We start from the raw sequence: 9238 nt of genomic DNA on the forward strand, positions 1-9238 counted from the left end.
GTCTCTGCTCCCGGACCCGATGCCATCCAACCACGGTCAAGGCTGACTTCCAGACACAACCAGAGAGGGGCCCTGACTCTCCCCAGGTGTGTGCAGGCCGCTGCTCTGTGTGGTGGTTGCCCCAGCCCTGCTGGGATGCCCAGTCACCTGGTGTTCAAGTTGGGTCTGCATGTGTTTGTGGGCATCAACCAGGCCAACGATGCCAGATTCCTGCACCAGAAGCCTCCAGGACAGAACAAAACCTGGGTTAGAGTGTAGACCACCATAGAAAAGCCAAGTCCATGGGGAAAGCTGGTGGAGGAAGCAGGGAATAAATAGCACCTCTCGGACCATCGGGGGCTGGTTGTCAGAAAGTTTGGCAGGTGTGAACGGAGGGACCGAGTGCCGGGGAAATCGCTGATGGAAACAGCCTGGAGTTCGGGCCAGTGGGGGACAGAGATGGCTAAGCACCCCATTGTGGGTGAGGAGGCCCGACTGCGGGCTGACTCGGGCTGCTCCAGTGCTTCTTGCTGAAGGACATGTTTCTACACCCCATCCCCCAGCTCTACGCCCATTGTTTGCTGTGAAATGCTCTAGGCCATGGGTCCTATTGTTTCCATTTAAGGAGGACATCAGGGTCCAGATGGGTTGTACCACTTTTCCAGAGCCACACAGCCTGTTCTCAGCAGAGGTGGGGTGTTTTCCCAGTAGAGCTGGGTTTTTTTTTTATTGTTTTAATCTTTAAAATACTTCTTTTATTATAGTATATTATATATATGTATATTTATGTGCACACATACAAAATTTGCCATTTTAAAGTGTATGATTCAGTGGCATTAAGCACATCCCCAGTGTCATGGACCCATAACCATGAACTATTTCTACTTTCCACCACCCCAAACAGAAACTCTGTACCTATTAAGCGGTAGCTCCCACTCCCCTGTCCCCCCAGCCCCAGGCAACCTCTGATCTGCTGTCAGGGTAGCTGAAGGAGCCACCAGAGGTGGGTCTGCGTGCACACAGAGAGCTCACCCCCGCTGGGGTGAGGAGCAGAGGGTGAGGGACGGGTGTTTGGGCTGAACGGTCCTCCTCAACACTTTCCCAAGAATCCCCCACATTATGGTCTCAGAGGGGAACTTGGGAAGAAAAAGACAAGGGTTCATTTTCCCAGATACATTTTATAATCGTGCTTCTCACAAAATTTCTGTATCAGTTGGGACCCTATGTTACATATGCCAGAAATCAACCAAGAGGAGTCAAAGGACACAGGTCATGGAGAAGTCTAGAGAGGGGCCAGTGCTAGGCAGGCATTCTGGGCGGGGTCAGAGGATGTCATCGGAGCCCGGCTGTTCCATTTCCTGTGGGTGGGTCCCCTTGGAGACAGTCCCCTCCCCACGCACCTTTGGGACTGTAACTGTTCTCTCAGGTTCAAGTGCAATGGGATGGAGACCTCCAGGACCAGTGCCACCAACAGACCAGCCACTGTGCAGGTGACATGCAGGCTGAGATACTGATTGGCTTCAGCCCAGGTCCCCAGATGCCCCTGCCAGAGCCCAAGGGCTTGGAGGCAGGGTGGGGTGGTTTCCCGACTGCGTGGAGTCACCAGAGGTAGGACGTGTGGCGCCAGGTGTCAAAACCAATAGATAAGCCAACAGATAATGGTCCACATCCACTGAGCCCAGCCTCTTGGAAAGTTATTGCATGTAAAGTACTTAGGACAATGCCTGGCACCCGGCGTGTTCTCAGTAAGTGTTCACTGCCATTGCTGCTTTTCGCCAAACACTATTCCCAGCAACTACCTTGCACAATATCATTTAATCCTCACAAAGCCCCATCAAGTGGGTGTTAGATTTTTTTCATTTTACAGATAAGAACACCAAGCCTCAGAGAGGTTATGCAACTTGGCAAAGGTCACACAGCTGGTGAGAGATGGAGCCAAGACACAACCCCTGGTAGTCCTAGCCCAGAGGAGCATGTGTGGGGGACCACCCTCCAATGTGGCCCGAGGGGGGCTGGTTCCATACACAGGGGTCATGAGGCAGCCGCAGAAGGTGAGTGTCTTAAAAGCATCCCCTAATAGTATAAATCAGATTGTCCCAGGAGTCGATTTTTACTCTGGTTTTATCTGGAAACCCTAAGCTATGTTAATATTTTAAGATACAATTCTGAAACCCCAAGAGCAAACGATGATGCCTCCTCGGTGCCCTAGCAGCCAGAAAGAGTTAATGTAGCTTCTAGAGCTTTGCAACTTATGATGAGGAAGAAATTTACACACCGGGAAAGTATAATTCACGGAATAATGGGAATCTGGATTAATTCCCAAATAAAGCTGTTATCATAAGAATTTATGAACAGAGGAATAAAAGGCATTTAGCAGAACCTCCAGAGGCAGATATTAGACATGAAAATCAAACTTTGCAGGGCTTTAAATGTTATTTATCACGTCTTTCTCCCTTTTGTGGCTCGGTGCCTGGAGCCCAGGCCTGTGACCACTTTGTTGTAAGTGGACGGGATCACCAGTGGCTGCTCTCACGTGGAGGTGAGAAGGACAGGGAAAGATGGATGGGGGGGTGGTGAGAGGCAAATTTGCTCCCTGCCTGTGAACACTAAACACAGGAGGTAGACCGTATGTGCAACTCCAGTTCAGTGCCTGAAGCCTTTCTGGAAGGTTACCTTCAGGACTTTCCCATTAGATCAGTCCAGGGGCTATTGGGAAATCAAATGAGGGTCTCCCTTTTGCTCTTCCTTTTCCTGGGAAGAGCTCAGGACTCATGGGGCTTTCCTGGTATGAATCAGGAGATGAGATGCCAGCTTTGCCTCTTTTCCCCAGTGGTCCTGCTTAGCTTCTAGAAGTCTCCTTGGAAGAGGGGAGCTGCTCCCTATCTGCACGGAAACCAAAGCGACCGGCTCTCTGGGCTGCTCAGCGGGGGTTAGCCTGTGCCTTGTGCCTTTGCATGGCATTTCTGAGAGGCCAGTGAAAATGGAGAATTTAGATCCCCAGATTTGGGGTTATTGGCTCTTCTGTGGTGGGGGTACCTCCATTAGAGGAAATTCAAAGTTCTTGATCCAGGATGGGTCCTCATATAGACTCAGCAGCTTTCCTCCCTGATGTGAGCCAGGTTAGCTGGAGCCGACGGTGCCCTTCAAGGGAACTCAGCCTTGACCAGCACCCAAGGATCTCACACTGTCCTCCACCTGCTGTTCATGATCCACAGATCATTCATATGGTCACCATCCACACTGATTTTTCTGGCAAGTCTCCTACATCGTGCAGAGCCTTTTAAAAATCATAACCGGGGATCTGCTAAGCTCACTGTTTTGCCCCGATCTTTACTCTAGCACCTATTGCATGAAAACAAGACCCTCTACCTCTGTGGGCCAGAGTCCACTGTTTTGCAGGATGGGAGGGTGGGCTGATGGAAGCAGACCTCATGTTGGGTGGGAACTGCTGGAATGAACGGGAACATGATGGAGCTTTGGGACGATGGCCGGAGAGACACGGAGTGAAAGATTGAGAAAGAGCACATCTGCCTTCTATAGTGCGGTGACCGGGTGGGATGGGCTGGTTTGCTGACATTCCAGAGAGCTGGGGTGGAGTGATAATTCTCATGACCAAGAACCAGAAGGCTTGGGGCCCATAGGAACCCCAGGCAGAATGCCCAGCCCTCCAGAAGGACCACCTGCTCTCTAGACACGGCGACCTGTTCTCAGATGACAACCAGCAAGAGAACAGGGTCGTCACTCCTACCAGGGGCGCCTAGGTGTCTCAGTCTGTTAAGCTTCCGCCTTTGGTCTCGGCTCAGGTCTTGATCTCAGGGTCCTGGGCTGGAGCCCCATGCATTCTGGATGTGGAGCTGACTTAAACAAATGAATAAATAAGGCCTGTGGTGCAGCAGGGCCAGTGGGCACTGTGGAGGGCAGTGTTCTCAGATGTGGAGTGTCCTAGCACACAGCAAACCATGGCGGGACCTCTGGGCTCCAGGCCAGCCAGCTAATTGACGGTCGGTCTTAATTCTAGAAGTGGGATGAACCTCCTGGTTGGGTCTGAGGTGGTTCTGAGCCGTCAGTGCAGGGAAGGTTAGGGGCACCTGTGCCAGCAGGGCGGGGAGGGCCAGCGGGGGCCCCAGGACCGGTGCCTGGGGGTAGCTTGTACTTTGTGTTCTTGGGGGTAATGCAGAGGTAGACCACAAGGTGGCGGTCACCACAAAAGGATTCTAGGCCCGTGTACCTCTTCACGGGGGATTTCATCTTTTCATTAACTTGAGATTTTCAACAACAACATGAACAAAAGAAATCTAAGACTTTCCTGGGCATTCCTTCCTTCTTCTTTTCCAATATTTCCAGCTGGATTGGTAAGCCTAATCCTGCGTGATCCCACGGTCTAGTCCAGAACAGCGGGAGCGGACCCTTAACACCCCAGAGAGAAAATCTCCGTAGTCACTGCTAACCCTAGGGAGGCTGCCAGGGCCCGGCCAGAGGCGATCTCCCAGACCCCTAAACTGTTCTTCCCCCAGAGCCCCGAGAGAGGGGCAATGGTGGGGAGTCTGGCAAGGCCGCCTTTGGGATGCGATCTTACGGTTTCGGCCTAACTCAGAAAGTCCAGGAGTTTGGTTTTATGCAAAATTTTTCTGTGTCTACAAACGTGGATATTTTTGCTTTTTTGTCCCACCCCAGCCTCCCTGTTTCTCATGCGCCCCATGCACTACATCATGCTCTTTCCTTCAGTTCCCAGAACCTGTGCTCTTCCGAGCACCAAGCATTGCCCTGGGATGTGGGATGAGGCGGAGGAGGGACAGGGCACCGGGAAGGAGCCCAGGCTTTGGAAGTCAGGAAACAAGCATTTTTGTATCCTCCTGGAAAGTGACAGGAAGAGCAAATTATTACAAAATGTTTTCCTCTTATTGAAACTTTCGATGTATTGGTGTGTGAGCGTGTATACACATAAATGTTCATTTCCAGTGCTGCCTGAAATATCCGCACGGAATTCTGCCTGCCTCTTACTGCCGCAGGGACCCTGCTTGGCATCCTGTGTAAGGTCCAGACTGCTCGTCCCGACGAGCCATTGTGAAGCCGCTTTCTGGGAGCTTAGTCCCAGGGCTGCAACTAGAATGTGGGGTTGACCAGAGGACTCAGCCCCATGTCTTCCCAGGATGCCCCTGCCTCGCTTCCTCATTGGCAGATGACCGGCTACAGGGAAAGTGGCCTTGGAGCAAGTGTTTAGTAGACAAGAAGCCAGAGTTGAAGAAATCCATGGTTAGAAAAGTGTCTTGAAGTTCACCTGCAATGGTGAAAAAAAAAAAAAGGAACTTCTATAAAAAGAATTCTTTTAGCAGTGATCTGCTGAAGTGAACATAGTGTACATCTTGGTGGATAGATACATAATTGTCTGCAGATAGATATATAACTGATAAGTTTGCAAGAATGAGCTTGCTGCCTCTGCTACACAGAAAACATTGACAAATACCCAATGGCACGGAATAATGTTCTGAGATGAAAACTGCTGGTGGAAATCAGTACAGTCAAACCGTAATGACATGTTTTATGAAAGTTTCACCGCTGGTTATCTCTGCGTGGTGGAAGTACAGATAATTTATGATTTTATTCTTGTTTTTTTAAAAAATAAATTTCCTTTATTCTGTATTTTTAAAGTATTTTTCTTTTCTTTGTTGTCTGATTTCATCTGAAATCCATTTGTTAACATATACCGTATCATTAGTTTCAGAGGTAGACTTCAGTAATTTGTCAGTTGCATATAACACCCAGTGCTCATTACATCACATGTCTTCCTTAATGCCCATCACCTGGTTACCCCATCCCCCCACCCCTGTCCCCTCCAGCAGCCCTCAGTTTATTTCCTACAATTAAGAGTCTTTTATGGTTTGTCTCCCTCTCTGGTTTCATCTTATTCTATTTTCCCTCCCTTCCCCTATGCTCCTCTGTTTTGCTTCTTACATTCCACATATGAGTGAAACCATATGATAATTGTCTCTCTCTGACTGACTTATTTTACTCAGCATAATCCCCTCAGGTTCCATCCACGTCATCGCAAATGAGTTCATCCTTTTTAATGGCTGAGTAATATTCCGTTGTAGATATGAACCACACCTTCTTTATCCATTCATCTGTCAATGGACATCCGGGCTCCTTCCATAGTTTGGCTATTGTGGATGTTGCTGCTATAACATTGGGGTTCATGTGCCCCAACTATTTTTTAAAAGCACCAGCTAGGGGTGAGCCTCTCAGAATGTGTCAAGGTAACTGTTTCTCATCGTGGTGTAGCAGGGTCAGCGCTGCTGGGCAGAGGGCCCTCTCTTCATGTACTGCAGCTTTGACTATGTGCACGTGGACAAGGGGGCCTCACTTTTCCCATTCTGAACTGGGGACTGCATCTGCCCCTCTGTCCCTGCTCTAGGCCATGGGCATGGTCAGAGCTGTGAGCATCTCCCTGAGTGGAACTGAAAAGTGGCAGGAACCCAGAGGCCTGTCTCCATTCCTGCGCTGACAGCTCACCAGGTTGCTCTCCACAGGGACTGGACATGGCTTCCTATGACCTCCCTCAGGGTTTGCTGGGCTGCACCTCCAGGCAGACTTGCCATAACCCCTTCTGCTTACCCCATCTCTAGTAGTCCCTTCCCTCTGTGGGCTAGCAGCATGGAAGGCACGCAGTTCTTCCCAGTTCTACTCCATGGTCCAGCACAGGTACATTTGGCCTCCCCGTGGGTGCTGCTAAGGAGGCTGTGTCCTCAAACCCATAACACGTAGGTGCTACGTAGACCCCTTGGAACGCAACCCCAAGGACCACCTCCCTCTCCTGTCATGTGACACAATGAACTTCTATAAGCAACGACCCCTGATCTGTTGGTTCCTCTTTCTGGTTCTAATAAGATCTCCTTGCCAATTATCTGGATTTTTAGAAAATAAATTATTTCATCTTTAAGGTTTTAGGCCCCTTTCTCTCCTAACTGTAGTGGGTGAACTGGGCAGGAAGCCAGCTCCGCTGGCCACATTCACGTCATCCCACGCCACAGAAGCCAGCAACACACGCCCAGGCTCAGACAAGAACGGCCAGTGTCTCCCCCTGTGACTGTGCAGCTTAATGAGATGTACACAGTATGGCTCCATTAGAGGCCTTGCCTCACTCTGACCGGCTTTTGAGCTCTATCTGGGCACAAACTTCACATATGGCGGCACTATCCCTGAGAGTCGGGATCGGTGGTGATAAGCTCGCCCTCCCCAACAGCCACGGGGAGCAAGCTATCCGAACCTGGTGAGGAGAGGGTCTCGCCGCATTTATTCTGAAACATTACCTAATGTCGGCCAGCAGCTGTCTTCTGGCTAAGCCCCGGGGGGAAACTTCCATAACTTACTATTTCAAGGGCTGGAGTTACGGGTTAAGGACATTTCTCGGCTATATTTGCCATATCCATTACCAGAAGGAAAACAGTGTGGCTTGCAGACGTGCACAACGGCAGACTCACATGGTCTGCAGGACAGGGCATGACACAGACACAGTCCTAGCTGCTGCTGAAGAGAATCAACCTCGGTGACTGTGGCAAGGGTGTTGGGAGCCCTCCTTACCTCAAGATGCTGGTTACTGATGGCTGGGCGAGGCCTGGGAACTTGGGAGCTTCAATCAAATTGCTCCATAATGAGGGAGGTGCCTTCCCTGTCTGCAGTGTGTGTGTGTGTGTGTGTGTGCGCGCACACACACTTGGGAACAAGGGCCAGGTCAGCCCAGCCAGCTGGTAGACCTATTGTTAATCAGCTTTGTCCACACTTGTTCCGCTGCAGGAACATATGAGAGAACTTGCACTCCCCCCAAATCCTGAAGGATCCTGAGGGCAATGGTGTCCTACTCCCATTCCTTCCTGGTCTCTTTGCTGGTTCCCACCCCAGTAAGGTGGAGAAGGGGTCCGTCTAAGCTCACTCTCCCTCATCCTTCAAAATGATGCTTTGCACTGTTAGTTCTGATTGAATTTTGAGGTTGAGCATATTTTTGTATCTAATTGGTTTCAGACTTAAATCAGGGACATGACTCATTATCAGGAATTCTTGAGTGCAGACCCACCGTCCCCTCCCCCTGTCTTGGGTTTCCTTTTCCAACATCTGCGGGAATCCCTTTGCCTTGATCTTGCCTATGAAGTATTTTGAAGGTTCTGATGTATTAAATCTTTAATTCCCTCCCTCTCAAATCCCCATTCCCTCTCGAAGCAAACTCTCAGTCTTTTGCAAAATTCGCTTTCCTTCATGGGTGTTACCCCATGGGCCAAGGGCACTGCCAGAGCCCGCGTTAGCATTCCTCATGATACTTGCCTGTGACTTCCCTGTTTGCTCTTAGATGCTGCCAGACTTACAAATAAACATGCAGGAGGCCCAGTTAAATTTGAATTTCAGATAAGCCATGCGTACATTTTTGTGTAACTATGTACCAAATATTGCATGAGGTATGGCTGTACTAAAAAAATTATTCGTTGTTCATCTGAAATTCAAATTGGACTGGGCATCTGTATTTAATTCAGCAACTGCACCCGTAGATCCATTCCCTGCCCTTCCCCTGCTCTGTTCTACCTCACCTGCCCCATCTCCCGGCTTCCTGCCCTCCAGAGTCTGTGTAGGTGGGGTGAACAGGAGGACAGAAAGAACCAAACTACAGGTCCCCTGTCTTCTTCTGGTTGAGTTTCTGGCCACAAACGAGCCTTCCCATAGTCCCATCTCTGGTCAGAAATGCCTGCCGCAGTCCCCCCAGGGGGCAGGGTCCTGGGCTGCTGTGAGTGCTCTCCTCCTTGTGACCTTCTGGCCCCGAGGAAGGCAGCAGCTGCCCTCTCTGCTAATCTCCACGTTGTCTGCCACCCCTGCTTAGATGATCTGCTTTCCCAGTCACTGTTTAAACAATTTCTGGGCACTCTACTTCCTCTGTTTGAAAGATCTGGAGTGTTTTCTGTTTTCCTGATGAGACCTTGATGGAGAAGCATCTTTGCTGTTCATTCTTAGAGTTTCTCCTAAGCCCCCGCCCCTCTTCCTTCTGTCTTCACAATTTCCTTCTCCCTTCGTCTCTTCTCACCTGCCTTTTCCAGTACAGACGGTCCGTTGTAAGCCGTAGCACCTGTGATACCACGAGGATTAAAGTGCCCCACTTACTTTGGTGTAAAAATGGAACTAGCACCCGGGCTATCTGTAAGATAACATCCTTGTCACTCACCCGCACTCTGGTCTGTTATCAGAAGAACACAGTCGCAGTTCTCAAGGAGGGAAGAGGCCA

This window comes from Martes martes (assembly GCF_963455335.1).
Source record: "Martes martes genome assembly, chromosome: 3".
Lineage (NCBI taxonomy): Eukaryota > Metazoa > Chordata > Mammalia > Carnivora > Mustelidae > Martes > Martes martes.